General features: G+C 43.4%; 1 long non-coding RNA gene across 1 annotated transcript; it reads left to right on the top strand.

Annotated features, from left to right (window-relative positions):
• The first annotated feature begins 2,371 nt into the window (after window positions 1-2,371).
• On the top strand, window positions 2,372-3,866 carry LOC309361372. Its single transcript, XR_014164457.1, has 2 exons — window positions 2,372-2,717; window positions 3,529-3,866. It is a non-coding gene; the product is annotated as an uncharacterized lncRNA (long non-coding RNA).
• Window positions 3,867-10,055: the final 6,189 nt, after the last annotated feature.

Here is a 10,055-nt window from a genome sequence, read left to right as displayed (position 1 = left end):
TTTTTAAAGTCTCTAGTACATTACTTTGCTTTTTTCTTTTTTATATGAAGAAATTAACAGATTATTTAATAAAACACATAAATGTAGAGGAAAGTGAAGTAAAAAAAGAGGATCATACAAAGGCCACCACCTGAAAGTTACTGTAACCAATTAACAAGACAGTGTGTTGTTGATAACACAAACATGCTGATATTGGTGAGCTAATTAACACATGTAGTGTGATTAAAAAGAGAAAGAAACCTCAAACACGTAATCTTTATTCAAGGCACAGGTGACAGCACTAACTTGCCTGATAAACTGTAATTCAGCAATTTCCTGCTGGAGTTTCCTTTTGAAGTTCTTTTGTTCAAAGATGGCCATCTTAGGGTCAATTACGGACTGACCTGGACTGTTCTGATATCAGATTTGTATCTATTCTTTTGCAGAGTCACTGACCTGTTAGTCTTACATGCAATGCAAAGGGCGCTGCTGGCAGAAAATGCCTTATAAGGGCTGTGATGACAGCATAGTACAGTGGAACCTCGTGTTACATACCATCCCCCTTGTGAACGCTGCGGGTTACAAGCTCTGCTAACCTGGAAGTAGATGCTCCTGGTTGCGACCTTTGCCCCAGGATGCGAGTGGAAGTCGCGCGCTGGCAGTGCGGCAGCAGCAAGTGGCTCCATTACCGAAAGCGCACCTCATGTTACGAGCGGTTTCAGGTTACAAATGGACCTCCGGAACGGATTAAGTTTGTTACCGGAGGTAGCACTGTATATCTGCTTTCTGTGCAGAAGGTCCCACGTCCAAACCCCCATTCCCCAGCATTTCCAGGCAGAGCTGGGGGAGTCTGAAGTCCTGGAGAGCCATTGCTGCCAGTTGGTGCTGCCAGTGCTGAACTAGATGGACCAGTGGTCTGGCTTGGTATAAAGCAGCTTCTTGTGCTCCTGAAATGAGCAGGTGAATGGACTGCAGACATCATTAAATTCTGTAATAGGACTGAGAAGGGAACATTGCTGGTGCTGCAGTTTGTTCCTATGCAGGCTCCAGTTCCTATGTTGGTGTCTTGGTTATACAGTCTGCCATTGCTCATAAGTGGCTGTTTTAGACTGAAGAAGGAAGAACGTCTGCAAGCAAGTACAGGCCTGCCTCTCTCACATTTATCCAATGCCTATGCGAGGGACATGGCCTTCTCCAGTAGATGCATTTGAATAGTTTTAGCTGGGAGCTATACAAGTGGTGTCCTATCATTTTCTCTTCTAGGTCTAGCCTGCATATCAGGTGAACGGAACCTTTGCCCAGCCACCCCATAGGATGCTGAACTGCAGCTCCCATCTGCCCTAGCAAGGGTGGCTTATGGCCAGGGATGATGTGAGTTGGAGTTTAGCAACAACTTTAAGGCCAAATATTATTCCAGTCTGGCCTTGTTGATCTGCTTTCCACCTACTTCCTTGAGTGGATCTTGTACTATGTCTGAGAAATGCCTGATGGATTTTTTTCTGTTGTGAGTCCAATGAACCCAAATTGCTGCAGTTGTATTATAAGACTTGGCTATAGACCAGGGGTTGGCAACGTGTGATTTTTTTGGCTAGTGGGCATACTTGGAATTTACAGAAAGTGGCCATGAGCAGTAAATATGTATGTATAGGATAAATTGTAGTGTATCTCTCATTCTTAATCTCTCTTTTTTTTTAAAAAAGATATTTATTAAAGTTTCATAGATTATATAAAAACAAAACAAAACAACAATACAAACAAACAAAAAATAAAAACAAGTATAGTTTCAATCCCTTATTTTCTTATAACTTACTTCCCCGACTTCCTCATACCTCCCCTTTCTGTATTCCAATTTCTAATTATTAATTCAGCAAATCCTCTCCTTATTTTCCATTTAATTTTTAGCCTTTCTTTTCTTTTTACTTAACCATTACAGCTGTTAACCACATAATTTCTAAACCAACATCATTCTAACATTAATTAATTTTGCAATGTTTCCTAAGATAGTCCTTAAATTTCTTCCAATCTTCTTCCGCTGTCTCTCTTCCCTGGTCTCGGATACTGCCAGTCATTTCTGCCAGTCCCATGTAATCTATCACCTTCATCTGCCATTCTTCCAAGGTGGGTAGATCTTGTGTCTTCCAATCCTTTGCGATGAGTATTCTTGCTGCTGTTGTAGCATACATAAAGAATGTTCTATCCTTCTTTGGCACCAATTGGCCGACCATACCCAGGAGAAAGGCCTCTGGTTTCTTCAAGAAGGTATATTTAAATACCTTTTTCATTTCATTATATATCATTTCCCATTTCTCCTACACATGTGTACTTTCGGCTTATAGACACATTTTTGCAAAGTGGTTTTTCCTAATGCAGCACATTTTCATATGCTTTTTTTTTTGGGTAGGGGTGGCAATATGTGCATTCATACACCCAATTCACCCCAAAACATTGTTGTGCACATTACTTGGCTCTAGAACTGCAGATTTTGAAGGATGGCTGAGTTTTCGTTTGTGTATCATTTTGGAAAGTGCCGGTCAGGTAAGTTTGCCTTCAGATGTGAATTGAATTGAATGTATCCCATATTCCTAAGTGCATCCCACAATTCAGAGGCAAATTCTACTAACTTCTGCAGAGGTTTACTCCAGTGCAAGGCCCTACCTGCACTATAAGTTTAAAGCACTGCGATACCATTTTGGCTGACTCCCCTGCCCCAAGAATCCTGGGCACTGCAGTTTTTATGGGTGCTGAGAGTTGCGTGTCGAGGTCCCCAAACCACCCCCCAAATAACTCACAACGCACACTTAATTTTTGTTTAAGGTTTTTGGCATAATTTTGGCCACAACTTTATTTAAATACAAAACCGTGAGTGGTTGTTTAGGCATTGGTTAAGACTATCTGTCCCCCCGCCTGGGGACAGAACTGACTTCCGGGCACCACCGAAAGACAGTGCGGGGGAAAGCAAGTCGGGGAAGAATTGGAGCTGAGACACAGACCCTCAACTCTCACCCGCCTGCTCCCCGAAGGCTTGCCGGCCCTAGTCCCATTCCAGGGATTGGACGAAAAGATGGCAAGCCCCAGGATTCCTTTAACGGAATTCCCTTTCCGCAGCAACCATGAAGGGGCAGGCCCAGCCTATCCTAACCCCTCCTCCACCAATTTATAACCAATGCCTAACCGCAACCTTACAAGTTGTGACGATTTGCTACGCAGTAGGCAAAAACCAAATGGCCCAGCCAATCAGCCAGATGGACAAAATTCCTACCAGGCCCCCGCTCCAAAGCAGACGACCCCATGACAGGCATAGCAAGGTCAAAGCAACAACCCCTTACTTTAGGGCGGGTGGGCGGGTGATCCGTTGCACACAGCAAAGAGAAAGCTCCAGGCTGCATGCAGAGTATTTAAACATTTTACCCCTCCCACCAAAATTGCAACATAACTTTTACCCCAGCAACCCAGTGAACCAATCACTGCCCCAGGCCATCTTTAGAGACCCTGCCTGGTAACAAAGGGGTGGCTCAGCAGACCCCACCGCAACACGTGCTCTCCATGAAGGAGAACACGCTTTGTTAACAGAATGCTATTCCCCTCACAAAGCTACAATTCACAGAATGGTTGAGGAGTCAAACCCTCTTCCCAGGGAACTCTTATATTAATTATTAATACAATATATGTAATATTAATTATACTCAGGTAATTAAAGTAACTTTGTAATACTTAACGCCCAAGCAGTACAGTGATTACAGCAGAGCTGATGATAGATCATTTATTCCACAGTATGAAAAAACCACAACGCAGCAATAATTTCTTATCTTCATACTGGGCTGGTGTTCAAATGTGGTGGAGTTTACATATGTTTTCTTTAAACCTATGAAATAAACATTTCCAATGTATTTATGGGCTGATTTTATATACTGTCTTCTTCCTTTCTGGGTATTCATTGTTAAAGGATGGAAAGGAAGATATGGGAAAATTGCACCCCTTTTTACAATCAAATTATAAAAGGATCATTGAAAGGGAGGCTGAACATTTTGAAACTATATGCGCTGCTAGCAAACACATACAATGCATTTTTGAAAGGTGTTTTTGATCCAATAACAATTATAGTCTCACCTGTCAAAAAGTATTTAAGGATCCTTTAAATCCACAGGTAATTTGAGTGCTAAGTGTACAAACCAGTTCCGTATGCTAAACTAAAGCAAACCATTTCTTGCATTTCTATCAAAGAGGAGCAAAATGCTTTGCTTGACAGATGGTTTTCACTCACACTTCTTTCCCAAAAGTAATCAGTCATGTTGTTACCTTTGGTGAGATTGCTACCAATTCTTTCTTTCTAACAAAGACATGGCGGGGAACATTTTCTCAAGCCAAGCCAAGTAAAAAAATGAAAAAGTAACAATAAAGAATTCACACACACACACATCAATCTTATGACCAGATCCACAGGGATAAGCACTTTAGGATGCAGCAGATCTCCAGCTCAGCTGGTTGGTTCCTGGCTCAGCCAGCATTAAGCCTCCAACCCTGATTCAGGAAAAGATATGCCAATGTAACTTAATAAAAAAAAAATTAAACAATTGCCCAGTAGCACCTTAGAGACCAACTAAGTTTGTTCTGGGTATAAGCTTTCGTGTGCTTGCACACTTCTTCAGATGCACATGAAAGCTTATACCCAGAAGAAACTTAGTTGGTCTCTAAGGTGCTACTGGACAATTTTTTTTTATTCTGGCTATATCAGACCAACACGACTACCTACCTGAATCAAGGGTAACTTGATAGACACAGCTCGGCTAGGGTTTAGCTGACTGAGCCAGGGTTAGTGCAAGTCCCCCAAAAGGCGCATTCCAGGGCATGGCTGGGGTGGGACCAGAGATAGAGGACTTTGGCTGGATCAAAAGCCCATTCTGCTTGGTCAAGTGTCCTAGCAATTCAGCACAGAACATTCTTTTAAAGGCTTGTTTTCCTTCTGCTAGGTTTAGGCTGCTTAACAGGGTCTGAATGGGGTCTGGTGTAACTTTATGTCAGCTTAATTTACACACTGGCTTGTTTTAGGGCAGCTTTTTGCATGTAGGATTGCTTCCATAGGTAATTTAAATGACTTTAAGCTCCCTCTGGCAATAAAACGGGATATTCCTCACCACTGATCAATGATCAGTGATGACCAAGCTAGGTAAACAACCCAAGCTGGCAAAGTAAAAGTCTAAATCTAAAAACAAACTCCACATGCATTTTGAAAAACTAGGAAATTAGATTTTATGCAATTTTTCATACCTGCACCACTCATACCTTCAGTGGAGGAAGAGAAAAGGTGATTTCCAACCAAACGTAATTGCTTCTGATATTAAGGATTTACCCCTTCATGGATCACTGCCTTGCTGTGGCGAAGGGGCTTGAATAACTCAGAGAAGCTATGAGCTATGCCATGCAGGGCCACCCAAGATGGACAGGTCATAGTGGAGAGTTTTGACCATACATGATCCACCTGGAGCAGGAACCGGCAAGCCACTCCAGTATCCCTGCCAAGAAAACTCCATGGACAAAGACAACAGGCATATAAAAGTTATGACACTGGAAGATGAGCCTTTCAGGTCGGAAGGCATCCAAAATGCTACTGAGGAAGAGTGGAGGACAAGTGCAAGTAGATTCAGAGCTGATGAAGCAGCCGGGCCAAAGCCGAAAGGACGCTCAGTTGCGGATATGCCTGGAAGCGAAAGGAAAGTCCAATGCTGTAAAGAAAAATATTGCATAGGAACCTGGAATGTAAGAACCATAAACCTTGGTAAGTTGTATGTGGTCAAAAATGAAATAGCAAGAATAAATATTGACATCCTAGGCATCAGTGAACTAAAATGGACGGGAATGGGCGAATTCAGTTTGGATGACCATCATATCTACTACTGAGGGCAAGAATCCCGTAAAAGAAATGGAGTGGCCTTCATAGTCAACAAAAGAGTGGCAAAAGCTGTACTGGGATGCAATCTCAAAAATGATAGAATGATCTTGATACGAATCCAAGGCAGACCTTTTAACATCACAGTAATCCAAGTTTATGCACCAACTACTGGTGCTGAAGAAACTGAAATTGACCAGTTCTATGAAGACTTATACCACCTTATAGAAATGACACCAAAGAAGGATGTTCTTCTCATTATAGGGGATTGGAATGCTAAAGTAGGGAGTCAAGAGATAAAAGGAACAACTGGGAAGTTTGGCCTTGGAGTTCAAAACGAAGCAGGGCAAAGGCTAATAGAGTTCTGCCAAGAGAACAAGCTGGTCATCACAAACACTCTTTTCCAACAACACAAGAGACGACTCTACACATGGACATCACCAGATGGGCAGCATTGAAATCAGATTGATTATATTCTCTGCAGCCAAAGATGGAGAAGTTCTATACAGTCAGCAAAAACAAGACTTGGAGCTGACTGTGGCTCAGATTATCAGCTTCTTATAGCAAAATTCATGCTTAAACTGAAGAAAGTAGGAAAAACCACTGGGCCGGTAAGATACTATCTAAGTCAAATCCCTTATGAATACACAGTGGAAGTGAGGAACAGGTTTAAGGATTTAGATTTGGTGGACAGAGTGCCTGAAGAACTATGGATGGAGGCTCATAACATTATACAGGAGGCAGCAACGAAAACCATCCCAATGAAAAGGAAATGCAAGAAAGCAAAGTGGCTGTCCAACGAGGCCTTACAAATAGCGGGGGAGAGAAGGCAAGCAAAATGCAAGGGAGATAGTGAAAGATACAGGAAATTGAATGCAGATTACCAAAAAATAGCAAGGAGAGACAAGAAGGCCTTCTTAAACGAGCAATGCAAAGAAATAGAGGAAAACAATAGATTGGGAAAAACCAGAGATCTGTTCAAGAAAACTGGAGATATGAAAGGAACATTTCGTACAAAGATTACCATAATAAAGGACAAAAGTGGTAAGGACCTAACAAGCAGAAAACATCAAGAAGAGGTGGCAAGAATACACAGAGGAATTATACCAGAAAGATATGGATGGCTCGTATACCCCAGGTAGTGTGGTTGCTGACCTTGAGCCAGACATCCTGGAGAGTGAAGTCAAATGGGCCTTAGAAAGCACTGCTAATAACAAGGCCAGTGGAAGTGATGGTATTCCAGCTGAACTATTTAAAATTTTAAAAGATGATGCTGTTAAAGTGCTACACTCAATATGCGAGCAAATTTGGAAAATTCAGCAGTGGCAAGAGGATTGGAGAAGATCAGTCTACATCCCAATCCCAAAGAAGGAAAGTGCCAAAGAATGTCCAACTACCGCACAATTGCACTCATTTCACATGCTAGCAAGGTTATGCTTAAAATTCTACAAGGCAGGCTTAAGCAGTATGTGGACCGAGAATCTCAGAAGTACAAGCTGGATTTTGAAGGGGCAGAGGAACCAGAGACCAAATTGCAAACATACGCTGGATTATGGAGAAAGCTAGAGAGTTACAGAAAGACATCTACTTCTATTTCATTGACTATGCAAAAAGCCTTTGACTGTGTCGACCACAGCAAACTATGGCAAGTTCTTAAAGAAATGGGAGTGCCTGATCACCTCATCTGTCTCCTGAGAAATCTCTATGTGGGACCAGAAGCTACAGTTAGAACTGGATATGGAACAACTGATTGGTTCAAAATTGGGAAAGGAGTACGACAAGGCTGTATATTGTCTCCCTGCTTATTTAACTTATATGCAGAATTCATCATGCAAAAGGCTGGGCTGGATGAATCCCTAGCCGTAATCAAGATTGCTGGAAGAAATATCAACAACCTCAGATATGCAGATGACACAACCTTAATGGCAGAAAGTGAGGAGGAATTAAAGAACCTTTTAATGAGGGTGAAAGAGGAGAGCGCAAAATATGGTCTGAAGCTCAACATCAAAAAAACGAAGATCATGGCCACTGGTCCCATCACCTCCTGGCAAATAGAAGGGGAAGAAATGGAGGCAGTGAGAGATTTTACTTTCTTGGGCTCCATGATCACTGCAGATGGTGACAGCAGTCACGAAATTAAAAGACGCCTGCTTCTTGGGAGAAAAGCAATAACAAACCTAGACAGCATCTTGAAAATCAGAGACATCACCTTGCCAACAAAGGTCTGTATAGTTAAAGTTATGGTTTTCCCAGTAGTGATGTATGGAAGTGAGAGCTGGACCATAAAGAAGGCTGATCGCCAAAAAATTGATGCTTTTGAATTATGGTGCTGGAGGAGACTCTTGAGAGTCCCATGGACTGCAAGAAGATCAAATGTATCCATTCTCAAGGAAATCAGCCCTGAGTGCTCACTGGAAGGACAGGTCGTGAAGCTGAGGCTCCAATACTTTGGCCACCTCATGAGAAGAGAAGACTCCCTGGAAAAGACCCTGATATTGGGAAAGATGGAGGGCACAAGGAGAAGGGGACGACAGAGGACGAGATGGTTGGATAGTGTTCTCGAAGCTACCAACATGAGTCTGACCAAACTGTGGGAGGCAGTGGAAGACAGGAGTGCCTGGTGTGCTCTAGTCCAGGGGCATCATGAAGAGTCGGACACGACTAAACGTCTAAACAACAACAACAACATTAAGGATTTAATTACAAGAGTCATGGGACTGTTGCCACAATGTTTGAATACCAGGTACCATGTAGCACAAGTGGGAGTGTGCTGTTGCTCTCAGTTTCTGCTTACGGGTTTCTTATGGGTATATGTTTGGCCTGTGGGAGGACAGAGTCTTTGGTGTGATCCAGCAGGGCTGGGTGTTTCATGTTCACATAAGTGTGTTTGGTTGAACAGACCTCTTGCTATAAGCCAGGAGTAGCTTGTGCCCTCCAAATGCTTTGAACTACAGCTGCCTTCATCCCTGACCACTTGCCAGCCTGACTGGGGCTGCTGGTGGTCCCAACATCTGGAAGGTGCCTCACTGAATATCCCCGTTGCAGGCACACCATCATTAAACATGGCAGAGATCTTTTGCTACTTGAATGCTTCTCAGCTGCTGGTTCTCCTGCTGTGCTAGATCACTGTCTCAGCTTAGTTTGGTGCCTGCAAGTGGTAAGTAGTACTCTGTCATGCACCACGCAGACCCATGTGGCTTAATCCACATTGCTGCACAACAACACATTTCTGGCTTTTTTGTTTTCTACTTTCCAACATCCTCCCCGGCACTCCCAATAATGTGTTGTTTTAAAATGCTGTGTGCAATGGCAGGTCAATGAGTCCTGGAGAAATCAGGTCCTTCCTTAAAGAGGGCATGTATTGCAGTGAGACCTGGAAAACCGACACCCTGTGTTGTGGGTGGGTACAATTGGTCAGCCACAACACCTGACTGGTAGGTCCCTCATAGCTGGGTGCAATCTGGCCAATGCGACACAGTCCAAACGGTTCGAGGGACTCATTTATACCTATGCACGTGAGCCAGAGCTTCCTCTTTCGGTGTGTGAATCAGAACACCTGCCCACCTCTCCCTACTTTTAGGGCATTTTGCGCTTGACCTTGCTATGCCGTCATGTGTCGTCTGTCGTTGGGACAGGGGTGCGGCAGGAATTTTCCCCACTTGGCTGATTGGCTGTTGCCATTTGGGTTTCGCCTGCTGCATAGCAAATCGTCATAACTTGTAAGGTTGCAGATAGGCTCTGGTTCAGGTGATAGGGATGGGAGAACGCTCTCACCATCCCTATGTGAAGGGTATTTCATTAAAGGAATCTAGGGACTCAGTGGTTTGGTCAACCCCTGAGGGGGGGTTGTGCCCGTGCCTGAGTCCAGGGGGACATTTGGGTGGTGGAGATAGCCTGTTCCCGGTTTTCTGCTTATCCAGGTATTCACCCTTGGCTGACCTATGCTGGAACCCTGGGTCAGTGCTACATGCATGGCAGGGCACTAGTTTAACCAGAGCCTATGCAACCAGGGACTTTCTGTAATCAATAAAGTTGTGGCCTAAATTCTGCCAAAAACCAAAACCAAAATTTCAGTCAAGTGTGAATTTATTTAGGGGGGAGGTTTTTGGTTCTGAACACCAGGGTTGATAGGTGACTGACATCAATATTTCCTGTGCTGGAGGCCTTCATAGACTCCAGTTCTTTCCAGGTC

The sequence above is a fragment of the Podarcis melisellensis genome (assembly GCF_964234715.1).
Source record: "Podarcis melisellensis genome assembly, chromosome: Z".
Classification (NCBI taxonomy): domain Eukaryota; kingdom Metazoa; phylum Chordata; class Lepidosauria; order Squamata; family Lacertidae; genus Podarcis; species Podarcis melisellensis.
Note: the sequence above shows the minus strand (reverse complement) of the source record. Positions and strands in the feature narration are given on the sequence as shown.